At 35.5% G+C, this 22,068-nt stretch overlaps 1 long non-coding RNA gene across 2 annotated transcripts in view; it reads right to left on the bottom strand.

Annotated features, from left to right (window-relative positions):
- Window positions 1-1,736: 1,736 nt before the first annotated feature.
- The window catches only part of LOC125124346 (uncharacterized), an 86,496-nt gene continuing 66,164 nt past the window's right edge, over window positions 1,737-22,068 (bottom strand). For both annotated transcript variants that reach the window (XR_007134278.1, XR_007134277.1), the window contains exons 3-4: window positions 9,771-9,891; window positions 1,737-1,913 (exon numbers count right to left, since the gene is read on the bottom strand). This is a non-coding gene — a long non-coding RNA (uncharacterized LOC125124346). The remainder of the gene's footprint in view (window positions 1,914-9,770; window positions 9,892-22,068) is intronic.

Raw genomic sequence — 22,068 nt, 5'->3', positions numbered from 1 at the left:
TGATGTTATACTCAGATGATAGATTTGGATATATACATATATATATTAATAAAATCTGATTTTTCTAAAAGGTGAAGCTAATTTATAGCAGAATTTTTCAATTAAAATTTTTGATATGATGTTACACTCAAATGATAGATTTTGATATATACATATATATATTAATAAAATCTGATTTTTCTAAAGGGTGATGCTAATTTATACGGCCATTATCAAAGTATATGACTGATTCTGTTATAATCCTAATGGATTTTTTTTTAACTCTGATATCCCAGAGAACACAAGTCAATCTAAACATTTAATTTTGTTTAATACACATCACCCCCCTAAAAGGTAGATAATATTATTATTCCGTTGATGAAGTTCAGAGAGGAAAGTTCTTTGCATATTGTCATACACAGAATTTTGAAGTTTGGTTCCCAGATCATTATTTTTACTAATGTAGTCTTACAGTAAGAATGGTCCTTTCCAACATAGTTACAAAATGAAGAGCAACAGTTTTAGGAGAACAATGTATATCTGAAATAGCAAAATCAGATAGAAATATATTTCAATAGTATCATTGTATCATAACTTATTTCATAAAAGAAGAAATGTAGGATGCTAAAAAGTGGATGCATCATTAAAATGAAGCAATCGAAATTAAAAATTAAGTACTTGAATCTAATTAAATATTCTTTTTTTTTTTTTTGTCTTTTTGCCCTTTCTAAGGCAGCTTATGTGGCATATGGAGGTTTCCAGGCTAGGGGTTTAATAGGAGCTGTAGCCATCGGCCTATGCCAGAGCCACAGCAACGCCAGATCTGAGCCCCGTCTGCAACCTACACCACAGCTCACGGCAATGCCGGATCCTCAACCCACTGAGCAAGGCCAGGGATCAAATCCACAACCTCATGGTTCCTAGTTAGATTCGTTAACTACTGAGCCACAACAGGAACTCCTAATTAAATATTCTTAAGATAGAGAATGCTAATCAGCTAAAACGTAACAGAAACAGCTCTATTTCTATGCAATGAGCAACACTAGTGCTAACATCTAATTTTCTCCTCCTTCTGGATCTATAGTGAATATTATACTTTTCTGCTTATTGATAATAAGGCAGAGACAATGAATTCTGTCCATTAGATTGTGAAAAATGATGAGTTTTACCTCTGGGATAGAGCTTCTAACTAAGGTATTCTCTGAGTTCTTCTCCTATTGCAATAAGCAAAGTGGCCTCCTGTTCTAGATAAAAAACATAAGGCAGCATATCTTCCATCACCCTGGGTCTTTGTGATTTTGTGGTTCAGGGCCATCCAGGACATGCACTGCATGGGTAAAGAAAATACAAAATAAGAATTTGTTGACATTTCTCTCTGTGATTGGATTTTTTTGGAACCTAATAGTATTTAACAATATTTCACTTGCCAGCATAACCAAACACTTCTCTCTCTTTCTCTTTCACATTTTGCCCTGTTTTCCTTCACACATAAATTACTTAATTTGATCCTCTCTGAATTCAAAACGTGTACTAATATTTTATTCCTTTTTTCAGGGTCTTTTGAATAGCTGACATTCTCTCAGTTCTTTTAATTCCTCATATTTTTCATATATGAAAATTACAGTATAAAATTATGGACACAGCTTTGTAAAAGATCATACAAAATTTCAATAATAGAATATTTATACTGACTTTATAATAAAAAGACTATTGCCATCCATGAGAAAGTATGATGAAATGTTTTATTAGCTTATCCATAAAGTGTCTCCCTTTTAGTAAAACAGTATATAAATATATATATTTTCTTGGAGCTCATGGGTTGAAACAGAAACATTCTGAAGCTTTTGAAATGAAGTTGTTTGAATACGGATTATGAAAAGTCTTCAACACAAGAATATATTCCAGTAACTTTGTAAAAATTGTAAGCCAATTACCTGCAAAAATAAAAAAAAACAATTATGTTTGATAATTCAGGAATATAAATGTCATGAAATATGCAATTGTTTTCAATTTCATCTCTCATAACCATATAGACTCAATTATACAGCTTTCCAATATAAAAGTCTAATTAGCTCACAAAAAGTGGCATGTTTGCAGTGCAAGGTATCCTAATTAGGATTTCAACTTTAATTTCTAAGTGTCTATCCTTTGATTTATTGCCTTATGCTGGATTATTTTGTTTGCATCTTTTGAACAAATATTTCTTAAATAATTATTTCACTCTTTCCTTCCAATCGTACTTAAGTTTAACCAGAGGGAAAAGACAGCAGTTTTTCACAAGGAAATTTAAAAACTCAAAAAATAAAGAAGAAAAAAATCCGTCTTCTAAATTTAAGAACAATTTTTAAAATCTTTCTCATCATATATATTTTTAGTTGTCTTTGGTGGGTTTTGTCTGAGAAACCTTCCTACTAGTTAAATTTTATCTCAATTTTTAACAAATAATATTAGATAATAAAATATTTAGAATAAGAGAAATGATGAAATAAAACATGGTGGAGCAGAATGAGTGAAGAAGATAATAAGTTGATGAATGTTTCATTAGGCATTATCTTATTTTCCTAATTGCTGCATTGCTAAATTGGATTTTATTAATGTGAGTAAAATAGGTCTATTGGGATAGTAAAGCATAAATAATATGCTTTTTTGAATTCACACAGGTTTAAATTTAGCTTGGTGTAGAGGTCAAGGATATAAGAAAACCACTAATAGGAGTTCCCGTCGTGGCGCAGTGGTTAACGAATCCGACTAGGAACCATGAGGTTGCGGGTTCGGTCCCTGCCCTTGCTCAGTGGGTTAACAATCCGACGTTGCCCTGAGCTGTGGTGTAGGTTGCAGACGCGGCTTGGATCCTGCGTTGCTGTGGCTCTGGCGTAGGCCGGTGGCTACAGCTCTGATTCGACCCCTGGCCTGGGAACCTCCATATGCCACGGGAGCGGCCCAAGAAATAGCAAAAAGACCAAAAAAAAAAAAAGAAAAAGAAAAGAAAACCACTAATAAGTATAAGCAGTAACTGATAAGGTCACAGTAAAACTCTTAAGACAGAGATTATCAGTTGAGGGAAAAACAATTGTAATATGAATGGAGTTAGTTCATTTATGCCCCTTTCCCAAAGCAGATGATAAAATCAACTCTTTTGTAAATAATTTTAATCATGAATGTAGGTGCTAGCTATAAATAACCTCTTTTCTGAGCCAAAATATTCAAGGCTCATATATGCACAGAGACTTTTGGATGAGTCAATATATGCACATGGTAAATGGATGATATTTGAATTAAGATAGGTTCACCTTTCCTGATATGGCATAAATCTGAAAATACTTAAGTTTTACGCTATAATTAAATCTCTAGGAGTATTCCTTTCTGAATAAATAAAGTAATCAATTCAACTAATTAGAGTACTTATTATATGTAAGATTTGGTATAATAAATGTCACCTGAGCTTGCTTAACTTTTTGCTAATTAAACTAAACTTAATGTTATAGTTTTCTTATAATTTGAACCTAACCCAGTTAGCAAAGTAGGTTCAGGTGCAAGTATAAAATTTGCACAGATTTGAAATTATCAAAAGTAATAATCTTGGGAGTTCCCATTGCAATGGCTCAGTGGTAATGAACCCAACTAGTATGCATGAGGATGTGGGTTCAATCCTTGGCCTCTCTCATGGGGTTAAGGATCTGACTTTGCTGTCAGCTGTGGTGTAAACGTGGCTTAGATCCCATGTTGCTGTAGCTGTCGTGTAGGCCGGCAGCTGCAGCTCTGATTTGACCCCTAGCCTGGGAACTTCCATGTGCCATAGGTGTGACCCTAAAAAGCACAAAAACAAAAACAAAAACAACACCCCAATAATCTTAAGGGCAAAACAGGAAAACTATGACGTTAACATGACATATAGTAAGTCCTTTAGTAATATACTGGAAAAATATATCTTGGAGTTTTAAACAGTACTCTCAAATTCACACTGCAATGTATTTTTTAACTTTTAATTGAAATATAGTTGATTTTCAATATTGTATTAGTTCCAAGTATACAGCAAAGTGATTCAGTTTTTTTTCAAATTTTATTCTATTATAGGTTATTATATGATATTGAATAATCCCCTGTGCTTTAAATTTATAATGGAAAATGACAAGAGAATTAAGCCATGGTTGAACAGATCTTCCAGCATGTTGTTTTGAGAAAATTAAGTAAGATTAACTTAGATAAAAATAGTTTCCTGAATTTAATTTTAAAAACAAAGCAAACAAAGCAATCCCTGAACATTTTTTAAAGTTCAGTGTATTTTTATTATTGATTATTTCCTGAACACTCCTTTTCCACACAGCTGGCATAAAATTACTGTTCTCAAGCCAGTATTTTATATTGTCTGTACAATTTGAAAGAAAGCATGGATTTAAATTTTTCTTTTCTTCTCGCTACCATTTTTTTAACTGCAAAAATAAGCACATCTTCAGTAGGAAGGGGAAGCTCCGAACAGCAAAGGCTGCAGGGACTTTGACTTGATGAAAATCAGTTTAATTTGAACACTAGCCAAATCTGGAAGGAAATACAATCAGATGTTTTATTTAATCGATTTGATCATTTGATTAAAATGAAATACTTATTCTAGGGCCACCACAATAAAAGAGAGACAAAGAAAATCACTATGTTTCCATAATACGATTTCCTGAATTAAAAATCTGGGTCAACTTAATTACTTTTAGACCTTGGGAGAATTCTGTTTCCAATCTTTGGTTGTGAAGTTTTCTTCTTTCCAAAGTACCCCTCCCTTTATTACCTTCCAAAAGATGGATAATGAATGTATTTCTAAAGTCTGACAATAAAGCTATGCCTATCATAACATCAGAAATACATTTCCTCATTATTGCGATTTAAATTTGGTCAGTAGATTATTATTTCTTAATAGTGGTGAAGTTGTAGTGTTTTGAACTGTGTTTTATGAAGGATACTTATCCTTTATATAAAATGACCTTGGGAGATTAGTCTTTCCTTGTTATTCTCACACAGTAGCACTTTGCCTTGAAAAGACTTTTGTTTTTCCTTTCCTGAGAATTATTGGAAAATGGATCTTTTGTCTGGAATTCTAGCACATCTTATAAACATGGCCTAACAGTGGACTTGAGAGCACGTGGTCCTTCTATTTAGGATCTCTGTGTCCATAGAGGTGCCACTGTGCTGCTTTCTTATAAGCAAAATAAAGTGATTGGGAGAGACTACTGATTTTGATACTTTAATTTTAGTATATCATGCAGTCATGAAACATAACCTGCCTCTTTTTTGTTCTTATGGGTCTAGAGTCACATCTGCCAACTCCAGGGATATAAGTCACAAGATTGGTTGACCCATGGAGTCATTGAACTCCACGGTCCTTCCCAGCTACAAAAATTATGACAAGTTATCTCTTAGATAACAGAAATCTTTCATATTTTCTCAGTGTGTTGTCCCTTTTTTTCCCCCTAAAATGTCTTCTTTAATGCCAACACACTTGGAAGTTTCTACAGAACCCATCCTTCAAATGCAAACTCAAATCTTTTCTCCCAGAAAACTTCATTGTCCCCCAATGACAATTGGTCTCACAGTCCTGTACTCCTCTGGCCTGTAACCAGTGTTGGCTTTCACAGAATTTTTTTTTTTCCCCTCTCTCTTTTTTTCCATTTTTTGGGCTGCTCCTGCGGCACATGGAGGCTCCCAGGGATCCAATCGGAGCTGTAGCCGCTGGCCTACACCACAGCCACAGCAACGTGGGATCTGAGCCGCGTCTGCAACCTACACCACAGCTCACGGCAATGCCAGATCCTTAACCCACTGAGCAAGGCCAGGGATCGAACCCGCAACCTCATGGTTCCTAGTTGGATTGGTTAACCACTGAGCCACAACAGGAACTCCCAGAATTTTTTTAAAAATTTTTTAAGGGAATTACTGAGAGGGAAAACAAAAAAAATAGATCAAAATCAAAACATTGATTAAAGGCATTGCTACTGGAAGAGTCAGATGAAACAGCACAGAAAGAAGGCTTAACCTCCACTAAATTAACTCAGTGTCACAAAATAGTCACCAACTCTTTTATGAACACCTAGTCTTCAAAGGCTCCGTTGTCCATAATGAACTCTGGTTGATGTTATAGCATTAATTTCATACTTAATTTTGCCATTTGGATTTATTACTTTGTTTCACTCATTGGACTTAGTGCATTAGCACTTAGATAGAAATAGCAAAGGTTTCACTGCCAAGAGGGCAACAGATGCCTTTTTGCATTAAGCCACCAGCTTCATTAAGAAAATGCATGCCTCAGAAATGTGAATTAGGATATGTCAGTCTTCGCAACGCCCTCTTTATTCTTTCATCTACTTCTGGTACAAGGTAGCTTTGGGCAATTGAAAGTACTTGAATTCTGGAGCTTAATTCCCTGAAATTCATATCTTTGGTAAGTCTTGCCTATAGGAAACCAAGAATTTGCTTCAATGCTTTATGATGTGTTAAAAAAAAAAAAAAAAAAAAAAGGAAAGACCAGAAATAGAGTTCTAATTCGGATGTTACAGTAAGGCAAGTAAGGGAACTATTAACATTGGGCAACACAATTAAAGCACAAACATCATGAAACATAGGACACCATAGATACATTTCTACTAAACATTGTGTTTTAGGATGATGAATATCAATACACTGTGGATAGTAGAGACTTTCAAATGTTGAGTAGAGAAATCCGAACCTGATTTATTTTTAGGAAATCTAATGAGGCTAATAAGCCAATAATGGAAATGTTTGATACAGCTAATGAAGAGGAACTTGGTGAATCAGTAAAGAAGTATTTTTTTTTAATTAAAGGACAGGGATGAGTATTGCATTTATGGCTTACATTATTTTATATATTTATCAAATTCAAAAAGAAAAGGTTTTGTTCTGTGAACAAGAGTTAATGCTTTTAAATAAAACCTCTAAATGATTCCTTCACACACATACTGAAATAGGCAAAAATATTTTTAAATGGATTGTAATCCATACCTAACATTATATATAAGATAGGTATATTGCAAAATTTAAACATAAAAACATATAACAAAATATGAAATCAAATCTTTCTGATGATAGATTAAATCAGGATTTCTCAAATACAACTCCAAAAACAATTCACAAGGAAAAATAAATGATAAAGTGGATGGCAGAGAAATTAAAAACCTTTTCAAAAGACACTGTAAAGTAAACAGAAATGTAACCCACAGACTCAGAAAAAATTGTGGCAAGACACATATCTGGTTAAGGACTTGTTTTCAAAATAGAAAACAAAACAAAACCTCTCAAAAAAACCTCTCACATTGCAACTATAAAGAAACAGAACATTGAATCAAAAATGGTCAAAAGATTTTAACGCACACATTAACAAAGAAGTTTTAATTTGCAGTTTCCTGTTGCCTAACGATGTGCTTATTTTTCATGTGTATATACGCTTTGGTGAAATATCTATTCATATCTTTTGCTCATTTTCTAATTGGGGTTGTTCCTTCATTGCTAGGGTTTGAGAAGTCATATATTCTAGACACTAATCTTTTGCTGGATATGTGGTTTGCAAACTTTGCTATCAGTTTGTAGCTTGGCTTTTTATCCTCTTTAGCGGGTCTTTTATACGGCCAAATTATTAACTTTTTTTCCTATTTATGGATTATACTTTCTATGTAAAGTCTAAGAAATCTTTGCTTAAATCTTGAAGATTTTCTCCTGTCAAGGAGAGAGACTGTTTTTCTTTTGATATTTATCTGGAGTAGGGTGGGTATTGTCAAAATTTTTTCTGGCTTTGATTCTTTGATGAGAGGGACCAGAATTTCTCTGGGGATTATCTTTCTGTGCTGGCTGGCAGCTTTAGCTTGAAAGTTAGGCAGTGCTCTGCACTGTGTATATGAAAGTCAATAAGGAAAGCCAGGGAATTCACTGCCAAGTCATTCCTTAAGTCCTGAAGTCTAGAGAAACTCCCCTCTTTTTTCTACCTTTCAGAGATTTCCTATGCTTACTTGTTGTGTCCAGAGATTTTTAGTTATAAGGGAGAGAACCTGGGAGAAAGGTGGCTAGACCATCAGCCAAAATGGGAGTCCAAATCATAAAATTTTAATATAACCTAGAGATACTTTGCAAAGCTCTATATACTTACTACTGACTACACATTGTATTGTGGATTTAAAGTGATATACTAATTTTTATATAAAAGTCTGTTGAGATATTATGATACTCAAAATTAGGAGATAAGATCAATCATTGTTGAGTTTTTGTTATCAGCAGTGTGGTTATTCATGTGTGCATTCATTCCTTGCATTTGAGAGCTTTGTATGTGCAAAGCACTGTGTTAGATGCTGGGGATAAGACAGTGATAAAAATGGATGAAGGACCATCCTGATCGGCCTTGATAAAGTCATATATAATCAATGTATTGTATGAAAATAATATATAATGAAAAGAACTTATATATAGCACACATCTATTATTTATTGAAACCTTACTATATTCCAGGCACTTTGTTATGAATCTGTAAAAATTATGTAATAGAAAGTACTACCAGGAGTTCCTGTTGTGGCACAGCAGTAACAAACCCAACTAGTATGCCTGAGGACACGAGTTCAATCCCAGGCCTTACTCAGTGGGTTGAGGATCTGGCATTTCTGTGAGCTATGGTGTAGGTCGAAAATGTGGCTCAGATCCTGTGTTGCTGTGGTTGCAGTGTAGGCTGGCAGCTTCGGCTCTGATTCCACCCCTAGCCTGGAAACTTGCATATGCGGCAGGTGCGGCCCTAAAAAGAAAAGAAAAAAAAAATGTACTACCAGACACAAAACATCATGCTTCAAAATTACTGTAAAAACACAGAAACAAATATTGGTCATCAAATGATGTGTTATAGACTATAGGTTTTTAAATTTTTTAATCTATGTAATTAATTTCTCTTCTATGAAAATATTCATCAGAATGACTTTGAAGCAAATTGATACTCTTGAGCCCTTAAGGATTTGTGAATAGGACAGAATATTGCAAATTTTCCTGAAAATAATTTAAAATATATTTCACCTTCTCTGTGTATCATTAGAAATTTTACATGATAAAAAAATAATCTTTCTTCCTTACTTTTATGTTTTCCAAATCAATCTAACACACAAATGTGCTTGCCTCCTATTCAGTCAAGCTACTGAATCAATCTATTCAGGGCTTGCGTTGGATTTGGGTTTCATTGTTATAATTTCCTCAGACATCAAAGAGTTCCAGTGGTTGTTTGGCCAACAGGTACCTGCTGTATAACACAGCAAACTCTACCCAATATTCTGTGATAATCTATGTGGGAAAAGAATCTGAAAGACATTGGATACGTGTACATGTATAACTGAATCACTTTGTTGTACAGCGGAAATATTTATTACCCTGTAAATCAACTATACTTCAGTAAATCTTTAAAAAATGAAAATTTCCAATATTGAGCTGCTATTTTTTTTTGCCTACTATAGTGTCTGTGGAACAGAGGATTTTTCTTGGTGTTCCTGATTCCACAATAGTAGCAGTCCTTTTGTACCTTAGCCACACAGAAGCATTCATCTTAGTCTTACCCAGACCCCAGGAGTAAACTAGTATTGCTTATTTTTAGGTGCTAAGCTCAGAATGGGCACAGTGGGATCTCTGTTCTCCTGGTTTAGCCTCAGTCTTGGACTCTGTGAGTCTGGGCCTCAGGGTCCGGCTGCTTTAGCCATCCTGAGATCATCATGAAATGATGTCTCTGTCTTCTCTGTATCATGGTTCCTGGTTGGAAGAGAATTTCAACTTACCCCCTCAGTGATAGCAGACTTATGCAGGATCTTAGGCCAAGTGTTTTTCTTCCCTTCTTCCAAGGATAGATGGATTTTGCTTCTGTGCCTTTCCCTGAATTAGTGGGCCTTTGCCAAGGTCCTTGAAGAGAGAGAGAATTTTCAATCTCTAACCCAGAAAAATGGGTATAATTTCTATCTACTTTACAGATAAGAGGAAAGTAAATATATTAGAAAATCTATTGAACTGATTCCAATTATGCCTACTGTTACAGTATTTCTATTTACATAATGCGTTCACAGTCACAGTCCTGGTATAGTCCTGTCCCATCTGGTCTTCTCCCTCTTGGTCTTGCTTTTGTCCTAGCTCTCACTCATTCTTGCCCAGGCTAACTGTAGTTACTTCCTACGTCTCTCTGAAAACTCTCTCCTCTTCACTAGATGTCTTAGGGCAAGGCTTCTTTTATACTTGGGAGTCTGTATCCCTGTAGTTGTTCCCTTCTTTCCTTACACAGTTGCCTCATTAATTCAATTCAGAGAAAGGTAGAGAAGAAACATGTCAAGCTCAGCTTCAAGCTGAAGCCCTATAGTCCACGGTTGTTGTTACTGTGAAAACAGTGTCATCAAACCATCAGCTGTTCTCAGTTGGTTTGGAACACAGAAGTGAGAGTTCCCACTGTCATCTCTGCAAGTCATTAAGGAAATGATGACAGAAAACAGATGAGGATTGAGGTACAATAAGAGCATGATTAATGGGGCCAGGAAAATATCCAGTAAATTCCATGGAGAGGGCTTCTCTGTATGGAACAGGATGTGACATAGGTAGCTTTGATTTAGAAAGATCTGTAAGAACATTCCTTTTTCTAAATCAGATCCTTGAGTCCTATCAAGACCTTAATACGATGTTTGCTTAGAGCAGTCTTTGCTCATTGTGTTATGAAATCTGGATATGAAATCCTCCTTTATTCTCAAATAGATTTTTTAACAATAATATGGTTTTTATTCTCTTTAAAGCATCATGTGTTGAGAATATGCAGGTATGGAATACATAGATTTTAGTATTTCAGAAGTGGATTGATTCTAGTTCCACCAAGAGTATATGCTCAGTCTGTCAAATTATATTTTTCACATGATATCAAAGAGAAATAGGCATTCTAATTTCTTTTTTAAATTGTTAATATTTTTAATTGAGGTATTGACATAAAATATTATATTGGTTTCAGATCTTCAACATAATGATTTGAAATTGGCAAATGATCACCACAAGGTCTAGTTACCATCTGTCATCCTATTGTTATAATTTTTTTTTTCTTTTTTGTGTTAGAGCTTTTAAGATTTACTCTCTTAGGAGTTCCTTTTGTGGCTCAGCAGTTAATGAACCCGACTAGGATCCATGAGGATGTGGGTTTGATCCCTGGCCTCACTCATTGGGTTAAGGATCTGGCTTTGCTATGGCCATAGCATAGGCTGGCAGCTGTAGCTGTGATTCAACCCCTAGCCCAGGAACTTTCTTCTTTTCTCTCTCTTTTTTTTTTTTTTTGTCTTTTTAGGGCCACACTCGTGGCATATGGAGGTTCCTAGGCTAGGGGTCTAATTGGAGCTGTAGCCGCCAGCCTACACCACAGCCACAGCAATGCCAGATCTAAGCCATGTCTGTGATCTGCACCACAGCTCACGGCAATGCCAGATCCTTAACCCACTGAGCGAGGCCAGGGATCGAATCTGCAACCTCATGGTTCCTAGTCAGATTTGTTTCTGCTGTGTCACAACAGGAACTCCTAGCCTGGGAACTTTCATGTGCCATGGGGGTGGTCCTAAAAAGAAAAAAAAAAAAAAAAGAAGATTTACTCTCTTAGAATCTTTCAAATATGCAATACAGTTCTCCTAACTATAGTCATGATGCTTTACATTATATTCTCATGACTGACTTTATAACTGGAAGTTTGTGCTTTTGATTCCTTTTACCTTTTCCCCCTTCCCCTGCTTTCTCCAACAATGACCTTTTTTCTCTTATCTATGAGCTTGGTTTTTTGATTTGTTTTTTAGATTCTACATATTAATGAAATCATACAGTATTTGTCTTTCTCTGTCTGTTCCACTTATCATAATGCCCTCAAGATTTACCCATGTTGTTGTGACAAGATTTCATTCCTTTTATAGCTAAATAATATTCTACTGTATACATAAGCCATATATTCTTTATCCATTCATCCACTGATGGAAACTTAGGTTTTCTGTATATTGGCTATTGTAAGTAATGCTTCATTGAATGTGTCATATATCTGTTCACATTAGTGTTTTCACTTCCCTTGGATAAATATCCAGAAGTGGTATTGCCATATTGTATAGTATTTCTATTTTTAATATTTTGAGGAAGCTCCATAATTTTTCCATGGTGGCTGTACCAATTGACATTCCTCCAAACAATGCAAAAGGGATCCCTTTTTTCCACATCCTCACCCGCACTTGTTATTTCTTATCTTTTTGATAATAGCCATTCTTATGGGTGTAAAGTAATATATCATTGTGATTGGGATTTGCATTTCCCTGATGGTTAGTGATTTTGAGCATCTTTTCATGTACTGTTGGCCATCTGTATGTCTTCTTTGGAAAAATAGCTATTAAGATCTTCTGCCTATTTAATCAAATAGTTTGGGGTTTTGGCTATTGAGTTGTATGGACACTCCAATTTCTAAAGCCTCTCCTCATTAATAAACATCACGTTTACTTCACTAATTTTTAAATTAACATGACTCAGCCAAATTTTCTTTTTAAAGCTCTCCTCGAAGGAGTTCCTGTCGTGGCTCAGTGGTTAACCGATCTGACTAGGAACCAGGAGGTTGTGGGTTCGATCCCTGGCCTTGCTCAGTGGGTTAAGGATCCGGCATTGCTGGGAGCTGTGGTGTAGGCTGCAGACGTGGCTCGGATCCCGCGTTGCTGTGGCTCTGGCGTAGGCCGGTGGCTAGAGCTCCGATTGGACCCCTACCCTGGGAACATCCATATGCCGCAGGAAAGCAGCCCAAGTAATGGCAAAAAGACAAAACAAAACAAAACAAACTCTCCTTGCATTCCCCTTATTAATTTTATTGTTATTCTGAACTCCCTTCAGTTCGCGTGTCCTAATCTGCTGACATATTTATGTAATACACCATACTGTGAGGCACAGAATATGTTTTACCCTGCTCCCTAGAGAAGACATGCCAGGCCTACCTCATAACCCAAGGCTCACAGCTCTCAAACATGCCTGGTTAGGATGCACACCAAACACATAAAAGCAAGCACACTTGAGTATTTTTCCAGTGTTAAAAATGTAACAAATCAATAATAAATACTTTTAAAATAAGTATCAGAGAGTAGAACTTTGGGCTATGACCAAATGGAGAGATCCGTAAATACTCTCCCTAAAACAACCATAAGACTATACCAAAGTGGACAGGAACAATTATTTCAGCACATTGGAATTTGACCAAATGCATAGAAAAGACTAAAAAGTGCTTATATATAGAAATGTACTGACCATTAGAGTCTAATAAGGAGCCAGATGGTGAAGCAAAACTGTAGTTTATAGAGTGAAATATAGCAAAAACAGGGCAATTTTGTGGCTTAAAGACAATATCTAAATGATTGCGTATATCCAGCTGCACAAGAATAACAGCAACTGAAAACCACAATCCACTCATGGCAATATTGAAAAAAAGTTTTCTTCCCTTAGATTATGGGGACCCCATTGATCTGTGGTTCATGTGCAGTAGACACAGGGTAGAGATGCTATGATGAATATTTTAGAAAGGGAAGAAAGGCACAAAAGAAACAAGGGTCAGTTTTCTCCATAGACAGCAAGAACAGCAAGAAAGACTTTCTGTAGATGATACTTGCAAAAGTCCTGAGGTGAAGGTAAATGCCCATGGTGAGATGTGTAGGGTGGTGGATGAGATAAGAAAAGATAGTGGCTGCAAGGAAAAGAGAGAGAGTGGTACAGGGGTTTTCGGCTGACCAGCCTGTCTAGCGGTGGAGAGTTGCAGCAAATGTTAGCAGTAGTTAAGCACTTGATCAAGATGCCCTTTTAAACTTTGTCACAGAGTTAGAGTTTTTACCTACAGGAGAAAGAGATGCTATTAAAGGATTCCTTTCTGGTGAGTATGAAATGTATGGATTAGAAATGCCAATCTTATAACAGCTTGGGCAGATTAGAGTCAGAATGGGAACAGGGAGGACACTTGAAAAGGTTGTTGCAATTATCAGTTAGTGACTTATGAAAGTTTCGAGTGGCTTTTTTTTTTTTAATAATTGAAGTATAGTTGATTTACAAAGTTGTGTTAATTTCTGGTGTATGGCCAAGTGACTCAGATTTTATATATATGTATATTCCTCTTCATATTCTTTTCCATTTTGATTTTCACAAGATATTGAATAAAGTAATTCCCTGTGCTATGCAGTAAAACCTTGTTGTTTATCCATCCTTTATATAATCATTGGCCTCTGCTAATCCCAAACTCCCCCAATTGTTTCCTCTTCCTCTTGTTCCCCAACTCAAGTCTGTTCCCTGTATCTGTGAGTTTGCTTTTGTTTCGTAGATAAGTTGATTTGTGTCATATTTTAGATTTTGCCTGTTAAGTGATATCGTATGGTATTTGTCTTTATCTCTCTGACCTACTTCACTTACTGTGATAATCTCTAGGTCCATCCATGTTACTGCAAAGGGAATTATGTCCTTCTTTTTAATGACTGAGTGATATTCTAGTGTGTGTGTGCACGTATGTAAATGTGTTCGTGCACCATATCTTCTTTATCCATCCATCAATGGACTTTTAGGTTGCTTCTATATCTTGCCTATTGTAAATAGTGCTAGGATGAATATAGAGATGAATGTATCTTTTTGAATTATAGTTTTGTCTGGGTTTATGCCCAGAAATGGGATTGCTGGATTATATCACAACTCTATTTTTAGTTTTTTAAGGACCTCCATACCGTTGTCCCTAGTGGCTACATCAATTTACCTTCTCACCAACAGTGTAAAAGGGTTCCCCTTTCTCCACACCCTGTCCAGCATTTATTTGTAGACTTTTTGATGAAGGCCATTCTGACTGGTGTGAGGTGATACCTCATTGTAGTTTTGATTTGCATTTCTCGAATAATTACTAATGATGAACATCTTTTCATATGCCTCTTGCCATCTCTATGTCTTCTTTGGAGAAATTCTATTTGGTCTTCTGCCCATTTTTCTATTGGGTTGTTTGGGTTTTTTTCTTATTGAGTATATGAGCTCATTATCTTTTTTGGAAATTAAACCCTTGTTGGTCACATCATTTGCAAATATTTTCTTCCATTCTGTGTTTTTTTTTGTTTGTTTGTTTGTTTTTTTGGCTACAACAGCAGCATGTGGAGATTTCCAGGCTAGGGGTCGAATTGGGACTGCAGACACTGGCCTACACCACAGCCAAAGCAACACAGGATCCAAGCTGCATCTTCGACCTACACCACAACTCATGGCAACATTGGATCCTTAACCCTCTGAGCAAGGCCAGGGATCGAACCTGCACCCTCATGGATACTAGTCAGATTCACTTCCATTCTGTAGGTTGTCTTTTTATTTGTTTATGGTTTCCTTCTCTGTGCAAATCTTACAAGTTTGATTAGGTCCCATTTATTTATTTATTTATTTTATTTCTATTGTCTTGGGAGACTGACCTAAGAAAACATTTGTAAGGTTTATGTCAGAGAATTTTTGCCTATGTTCTCTTCTTGGAGTTTTATGTTTAAGTGTCATGTTTTATGTTTAAGTCTTTAAGCCATTTTGAGTTTATTTTTGTGTGTGGTGTGAGGGTGTCTTCTAACTTCACTGATTTTTATGTGTCTGTCCAACTTTCCCAATACCACTTGCTGAAGAGACTGTCTTTTCCCTAGTCTATATTCTTTCCTCTTTTGCTGAAGATTAATTGTCCTTAGGTGTGTGGGTTCATTTCTGGGCTCTCTATTCTAGTCCATTGATCCGTATGTCTGTTTTGTGGCCAATACCATGTTGTTAGTTTTTCTTTTTGTTTGTTTTCAGTCTTATGCTTGTTTATTGATCAGTTTGTTTGATTGCTATTATCATTATACATCACAAGTGTTTTTATATAAGCAATGAGATTATCAATCAGATTTCAACTTAAAAAGAAAAAAAAACAACCCTCTAAGTGATATCTCAGACCTAGATCTTATAGCATAATTGTGAACACACATATAAAGAGGACTCTCATAGGCTGCAATGATTCAGATTTTAATATTAGGCAAAATTATCTCCATTTCTGGCCTTTGAGCCACACTTGAGTTAGAAAGATATTTTAAGATAACACATCTATTTGCACTATACTGTTTTGATTATTCTTGCTTCATAGTATTGTCTAAAGTTTTGGAAAGTTATGCTTCCTGCTTTGTTCTTTTTCCTCAGGATTGTTTTGGCAATTCTTGCTCTTTTAAGGTTCCATGTAAATTTTAGGATTATTTGTTCTAGTTCTGTGTAAATGTATTTTTATAGAGATCCCATTATATCTTAGATTACTTTGGGGTGTATGGCCATTATAACAATATGAATTCTTACAATCAAAGAGCATAAGATGTCGTACCATTTCTTTGAATCATCTTTAATTTCCTTTATTAATGCTGTGTAGTTCTTAGCATATAAGTCTTTCACACCCTTGGTGAGGTTTATTCCTCAGTATTGTTTTTTTTTTTTTGGATGTGATTCTAAAAGGGATTTTATTTTTCTTTTAATTTCCCTTTCTGATATTTTATTGTTAAAGAAATGCAACTTATTTCTATAAGTTAATTTTTTTATCCTGGTATCTTGCTGAATTGATTATCAGTTGGATCAACTGTTTTTAAGCTGTTTAGTCTTTGGCTTCACAACACTATTTAAAATTATTGAGAGCTCAATTTCTTTTGCTTATTTTTTCCTTAAAATTTGCCATGTAAGAAATGAGTACATATTTTTAAGTTACTAATGTTAATTAATTTAAAATATCAGTAACAAAACCACTACAGAAATATTGCAGGTTTTTGAGAACGTAACTATATTGTCTAAATTTAAAAAGAATCCATGAAAAGGTTGGCATTATCTTACAGTTTTGTAAATCTCTTCAATGCATGGCTTAATAAGATTGCTGGTTCCTCATATCTGCTTCTGCATTCAAAACAGTCTTGTTTTTGTTAAAAGTATCTGAAAACACAGACATGGTTTAAAAAATGAAGGGGTGCTCTAATAACCTTTTCAGATAATTTTGGATATTCTTTTTAAAAGTCACACCAAAATGTAACAAAGGACTTTTTATTAAAGTTTAGCTCCAATGTGAAATCTGAAACCTATCAGTAAACTTTTCATATGTTGTTACATTAAAATTCATTGGTCATCTTGCACTTTGAATGGATTTTCTCCCATAAATGATCTTATAACACAATTAATGAGATGAGTTGTCTGGAAAATATTGGTTCACATTACATTATTCACAACTTTCAAATATTCACACATTTCATTATGTAACATTTTATGAAATCATACTTCTTATCACCTCTGATTTCATCAGGATAGCCTTTAAGACTTTGGAAGCAGTCAAGTTAATAATGGAGAATATTAGTTTTACAAAATTCTAATCTTCAGTTGAAAGTTTGTGTGTTTTTTTACTTGACGTTACATGCTCACATCATACATTTGTGAGAGATTGACTGACAAATATCCAAGTCTGCATAACCATAGTTTGGCTGTCAGTCATTCCATCAAGTAAACTTGTTCTACTATAAAAAACTAACTCAAACTTCCAGTGATAAGATAAATAATTACTGGAGTTCCCATCGTGGCTCAGTGGTTAACGAATCCGACTAGGAACCATGAGGTTGAGGGTTCGATCCCTGGCCTTGCTCAGTGGGTTAAGGATCCGGTGTTGCTGTGACCTGTGGTGTAGGTTGCAGACGTGGCTCAGATCCCGTGTTGCTGTGGCTCTGGCGTAGGCCAGCGGCTACAGCTCTGATTGAACCCCTAGCTTGGGAACCTCCATATGCCACAGGAGTAGCCCTAGAAATGGAAAAAAGACAAAAAAAAAAAAAGATAATTACTAAGGATGTAATGTGCAGCACGATAGATATAATTTACAATGCTATATGTTTTTGTTGGTTTTGCTTTTTAGGGCAGCACCTGCAGCATATGGGAGTCCAAAGGTTAGGGGTAGAATTGTAGCTACACCACAGCCAGAGCAACATGGGATCTGAACTGCATCTGTGACCTACATCACAGCTCATGGCATTGCCAGATCCTTAACACACTGAGTAAGTCCAGGGATAGAACCCACATCCTCATGGATACAATTTGGGTTGATAACCGGCATAGCAACAAAGGGAATTCCAACACTGCTCTGTATTGTATATAAAGGTAATCAAGAGAGTAAATCCTGAATGTTCTCATTACATGGGAAAAAAATTCCTTTTCTGTTTCTTCAATTTTATATGATATAACGGATGTTCACTAAACTTACTGTGGGAATCATTTCAAATGATGTATATAAGTCAAATCATTGTGCTGTGCACCTTAAGCTTATACAGTGCTGCATTTCATTTGTATCTCAGTAAAACTGGAAGAAAAAAAATAGTTTTTAAAGACCCTTTCATGAATCCCTTATAAATGTTATCAATCACTTCTGTCATTTTGGTGGTATTACACTTCCCTAATAAAGCATTGACTGATCTGTTGAACAAACAAAAAACAGCAACTCACACAGTGGTTTTCTTCCAAATTTCCTTTTTCTGAAATATATAACACAAATGTTTTGTGTACTTCCCATTTTCTCATAAAGGATATTGAAAACAGACCTACTCATTGTTAAGATTTGATTAAGTTTTACAGTTATATCAAGGACATTCTTAAGTGAAATTGGCTTTTTCATTTTTTCTGTGAATGCATAAAATGGAAGAATAAAATAACTCTTAGTGTGGAGTTCCTGCTGTGGTGCAGTGGGTTAAGAACCCAACTGCAGCAGCTCAGGTCAATATGGAGGCATGGGTTTGATCCTTGGCCCTGAACAGTGAGTTAAAGGATCCAGCATTGCTATAGCTGTGGCATAGGTTGCAGCTGTGGCTCAGATTCAATCCCTGGCCTGGAAACTTCCATATGCCACATGTGAGACCATAGAAAAGGAAAAAAAAAAAAGACTTGTATTTCGGTGCCACTGACTATACTGTTTCTAAGCACCCAGCAATTTTACCTACCACCATTAGATACAAAAACCCATATGGTAGAAAGCAAATAACATCATTTTATTAATGTGACTTGAATATAAAACATGAAACTATAAACTCCCAGAAGAAAACATAGGTGGTAAGCTCTTTGTCATCAGTCTTGGCAATGATTTATTTGGATCTGACTCCAAAAGCAAAAGTAACAAAATCAAGAATAAATAAGTAGCACTATATCAAACTAAAAAAAGCAAACATCAAGAAAATGAAAAGGCAACCTACCAAAGAAGAGAAAATATTTGTGACTCATATATTTGATAAAGGGCTAATAGCAAATATCCAACTGATAACAGGCGGAGTTGTAGAATAAACATTTTTTTTTTGTCTTTTTAGGGCCACACCCATGGCATATGGAGGTTCCCAGGCTAGGGGTCAAATCAGGAGCTATAGGTGCTGGCCTACACCACAGTCACAGCAATGCCAGATCCCAGCCACATCTGCTACCTACACCATAGCTCACAGCAACGCCGGATCCTTAACACACTCAGCAAGGCCAGGGATCCAACATTCATCCTTATAGATGCTAGTCAGATTCATTTCCACTGAGCCATTATGGGAACTCCTGACATTTTTTCAAAGACATAGAGGTGGCTAACAGGTACATGAAAAGATGCTTTTCATCACTAATCATCAGGGAAATGCAAATCAAAACCACAAATGATGTATCTCCTCACATCTCTTAGAATGGCTGTTATCAAAAGGACAAGAACTAACAAGCATTGGTGAGGATGTGGAGAAAAAGGAACCATTGTGCATTGTTAGTGGAACTGTAAATTGATGCCACGACTATAGACAACAGTATGAAGTTTCATCCAAAAATTAAAAACAGTACTACCATGGGCTCTAGCAATTCCTTTTCTGGGCATTTATCTGAAGAGAGCTAAAATGCTTATTTGAAAAGACATATATGCACCTCCATGTTCATTGCATCATTATTTACAATAACCCAGACATGGAAACAACCTACATGACCATCAATGGATGAATGGATAAAGAATATATGGTACGTGTACACATGGAAGATTATTCAGCCATGCAAAAGACTGGAAACTTGCCATTTGCAAAACCATAGATGGACCATGAGGGTATTATGTTAAGTGAAATAAGTCAGACAGAGAAGGACAAATACCATATGGTCTCAATTTTATATGGACTCTAACAGCAACAGGAAAGGAAGACGGGAGGAGAACAAGAAGAGAATGGATATAACAGATTTGGTTAAATAAAATTGATAAGAATTGTTTTATTTCTTTCTCTCAAAATGCCTGTGTACGCATAATTGAAAGGTTTAGCTTTTTATTGTTTCCTGCTTTGTATTCTTTTGAAATAGCTTCTATTTATCATTTTCTAACTGACCTACTGGTTAAAGCTTTGTGAATCTGTCCTTGTCTTTTTTTTTAATCTCCTGTTTATGCTGGCTATGTAACAGTTAAGAACACTATTAACAAGGCTTGATTAGTTTGTAACTCTTAGAACAGTCTGAAAAATTTGGAGAGTAGTTTCGTAATCTTATGTAACCCAACATTACTATATTAGGTGAGACTCATTTTTTTTCACTTTTAATTTTTTTCAACTTTTTAAAATTGAAGTATGGTTTATTTACACATATCATTTTTAAGTTACTTGGAAACTGAGAAGAACCTTCAGCTTCAAGTATTAAAATTAAAGCCACTGGCATACTAATTACCTTCCCATTTAATTATAATGAAATAGCACAGAACAAAAGGCTTGATTTGCACAGTAAACAAAAACCCGGAAGGATAATATTTTCCTAACCTTTTCACATATCATTTTAAATATTTCCCTCTATGTCTGTTGCCTACCTAGGACTATAAAGTTTGCATATTAATATATTTTTGAGCCAGATCTGACGATGGTAAGAAAAGACATGACTATTGATAGGCATAGGACATTGTTGTACTACAAAGTATTAAAAAGAGGAGAAAGCCATATTCAATTCATGTGTTCTGTTATAATTTTAGTTAAGTCCATGACCTTGGACACTTACATAGTTGCTATGTACTATAACTGACTCTTCTATGAAACAGAGGTATAACTGGATGATCTGTCAACTTCCTCTTTATTTTTAAACCAAGTTAGAGTTATTATGACATTAGTGACCAATATGATTACTTTATTATGTATTGAATAACAGTCTATGATCTATTAAAAAGAGGATTAATGAGTCATTTGGTTACCATAGGAATGGTGTGGTGATATTTTATCCCTTTCTGTCAGAGTTAGGGTTTTTTTTTTTTTTTTTTTCCTTTTTAGGGCTGCAGCCCCAGTATATGGAGGTTCCCAAGCTAGGTGTCGAATTGGAGCTACAGCTGTCGGCCTGCGCCACAGCCACAGCAACGTGGGATCCAAGCTGCATCTGCAACCTACAACATAGCTCACAGCAATGCCGGATCCTTAACCCACTGAGCGAGGGCAGGGATCGAACATGCATCCTCATGGATGTTAGATTCATTTCTGCTGAACTAGGATGGGAACCCCTGACAGAGTTTAAAATGCACCATTCAATACTACACGTGATAATTAGGTGTATCTAGTTTTGTCATTTTTATCGAATGTAAATATTCAGATTAATTTCTTCATTCTTATTAGAAAATGATGATTTAATTCCTGCACTTGTCTCAGGTGCATTATTAATTTTTCAGTCTAAATCCACAGTTGCCCTTACAAAGGAAAAAACTAAGTTTACTGAGGCAATATATGATTTTGTGGGACCACAGAATGTTCTCCAAACTTAATTCTTTGATTCCTAATTGTTTGATGTTGACTGATATTTAGAATTGAAATTTGACAAGAAAATAACAGGGTCTTTTAAGTAACTTAGAAAATAAAAAGCAAAAGTCTTCATTTCTACATAAGGAAGGCTCTATTTTAGTGGTTCTGGATGATTGACAATAACTTAAATCTGAATCTCTTTCTGGAGTGGGTGAAAGCTTTTACGAAATCACAACTTATAGGAGCATTGAGGATCACCTTTAAAATAGGATGGCAGAGCTGTTGTGGGTTACTTGATAATTTCATTCTGTTTAATAACCCCCAA

Source organism: Phacochoerus africanus, chromosome 4 (genome assembly GCF_016906955.1).
Source record: "Phacochoerus africanus isolate WHEZ1 chromosome 4, ROS_Pafr_v1, whole genome shotgun sequence".
Taxonomy (NCBI): domain Eukaryota; kingdom Metazoa; phylum Chordata; class Mammalia; order Artiodactyla; family Suidae; genus Phacochoerus; species Phacochoerus africanus.
The sequence above is the reverse complement of the archived record's forward strand: the minus strand, read 5'-3'. Positions and strand labels throughout refer to the sequence as shown.